At 36.8% G+C, this 2500-nt stretch overlaps 1 protein-coding gene across 1 annotated transcript in view; it reads left to right on the top strand.

The window, feature by feature from the left end:
- Positions 1-2500, top strand: part of LOC137971155 (eukaryotic translation initiation factor 4 gamma 2-like) — a 25952-nt gene that overhangs the window by 812 nt on the left and 22640 nt on the right. Inside the window, exon 3 of the mRNA XM_068817900.1 lies at positions 1536-1638. The gene's annotated coding sequence lies outside the window, so the exon portion shown is untranslated. The remainder of the gene's footprint in view (positions 1-1535; positions 1639-2500) is intronic.

Consider the following 2500-nt stretch of genomic DNA (forward strand, 5'->3'; position numbering starts at 1 on the left):
ACAGAGGTTTGACTGTCAACATTCAGCATTTAAAAACCTGTGTGATTTCAAAGGAAGAGTATTTATAAGGAGACTTCTCATTCCAAGAAATATTTGATGGTCATTTTAAATGTTCCAGTTGCTTCTGTGCCACTTAAATGTGTCAAAATCTGATATAGTGTAAAAAATTAATTCGATTTTGCCTTTTTTTTTTTTACCATTTGAATCGTTCCTGTCAACCTAAATGCGGATTTAAGAACAGTTTTGGCTTACAAGTGTTTTTATGCTACAAGAAGTATCTCTTGAGTTTTGAGAATTTGCATATTTGGGCATGACTTGACTTGTGAACATCTGTCGTAGGGGTGTCTTAGGTCTAATTCACGACATGATATGTGGTGAAGTTCTGGTGGAACCTTCTGTGGCAAAATTCCTTGGAATAAGTACGCGACTATACAGATCTAAAGCTTTCGCGGCTCACTCTCCCCTAACAACCTTACAATGTTGTTTGCATGTGACTTTCTGAGGTCATTTTCCAAAACAATTTTGTCAGAGGCTGTAGTTACATATGAAAGTGATAAGAAAAAATGTACTGTCTTATCAGCCCTCAAGCAAGCAGCAACACTGTCCCTAACCCAGTAAACTTTTGGGTCCTAATTGACTTTCAGGTATCCTGAATTATTGTATTGTACAAATAGCTAACCTTTGGTAACTGCTAATAGTACACACACTCTTCTCAAAATCATTGTCCAAGCTCTCACAAAAAAAAAATTTTATATATAAAGTTACTTCATGCATGCCCCAATGTAGAGTGCAAACCATTGTTAAGTATTCTTGGCTTTTGTTGAGAAGTGTATGATTTATTCCCATCTTCAGTGATATGAGCTACAACAAGTTGCAAAATTAGTGGAGACACTTCACCTTCTTGGGGCGATATTGATTTACCTATTATCTCTCACACTGCAGCCCCCCTCCCCCCTTATCAATGTTGATAGCAAGACAAAAAAGAATGCTGAAAACTTGAACCGGCAACTTTGAAAGTGGGAGAGGGAGGGGGGAAGTGGGAAAGGTTGAAACTCTAGATACGGCAGGTATTGGAAGCTAGAAAAGGTGTTGTTTTAATGGGAGTGTCTCAACAATTTTGCAACTTTTAGCATCACGTTCTTGCCCACAATAAATCTACATTGACTATGAGGCCAAGATACATAAAAGCAACACAAGTCTCACACAACTGTGGACAGTCAAAATTAGGAAAGAAAGGCTCTTGTCAGACTAGGACTGCCAAATTGACATGTTTCTGAGAGAAAAGAAAATAAAATATGGCAAGAGTGTTGGCCATTACTTTCCTTTTTCTTCTGTCTAATACACTGTACCTCACCATTTTGAAGAGTAAGAGACGTATGCAAGAAAAATGTTGGGACTTTTCATGTACATGTAGATCACGTAAAAAGCCATGCTGTGAAATTGGCACTTCTGAAGTGTATTTGGTTAAAAAGTCAAATTGAACTTTTTGGCAAGTTAACACCTTGACTGAGAGCTAACCTCCCTGTTTGTTGCAGGATCCTTAACAAATTAACTCCGGATAAATTTGAAAAACTTTGTCATGAACTCCTGGAAGTGGGGATTGAGACCAAGTACGTTCTTAAAGGTGTAATTCTCTTGGTAAGTAAAGTCTTTGTAATGCTGTTTGTTGTGGTCTGTCCTCTGTAGTATATCATGGTTGGGAGGGTAAATACTCTGGAGATAGTAGCTACACTAAGCTACATGTACTATAAAATCTGATAGCAAAGAAATATTTCATAATAATGAGTCAAAGGGCTTTTTGAGCCAAGTCATGAATGTAAAAAAGTGTACTGTAGGTTAGCTATGGCTCAAAATTGACTTAAGACCCCGGGGTTTTAGTTTTCATAAGACTCCTTGTAAACAGTGCAAATTACAGGAAAGAAACTGCTAGTCAGAGAACATGATTAGGTTAATTTGAACAGACACAAGGCCATGACGTGCTTTGAGTGTTGTGTAACAGAAAAAGTAATTAAGTAACCTTTATTTAAACACAGAATATCATTAGTTATAAGCTAAAAAAAAGTTAAAGAAATGCTTTACAATTGTTTAACATGATTGCCATGTGGGAATCTGGTAGGTTACCGTCAGATACATCTGTACAGGGTACTTACTTGATGATACGTGTGAAATGACCAACAGAGTCAGTATTTCTTAAGTACTGGGGCAAATTGTCTCCACAAACAGGCCCGGCTATAACAAACATTGTTTCAAGTAATTAGTATTTGGCTTGGGCAGAGTCAGTTTACCTTCTAAAAAACAGTGACATTCGTTGATGCTTAATTACTGGCATGGAAATTAAAGATTGGGTCTTTCCAATAATGAGAAACTCATTCAGTTAAACCCTTTGGTTGTAACCACTAAAAATCTGATACACAAGTTATTTTTTCAGTATGCATTTATTCTACTTCGAGTATCAAAACAAGTTCACATTTTAGCTGTAAGTCGCGCAAACAATAAACGG

Source organism: Montipora foliosa, chromosome 9 (genome assembly GCF_036669935.1).
Source record: "Montipora foliosa isolate CH-2021 chromosome 9, ASM3666993v2, whole genome shotgun sequence".
Lineage (NCBI taxonomy): Eukaryota > Metazoa > Cnidaria > Anthozoa > Scleractinia > Acroporidae > Montipora > Montipora foliosa.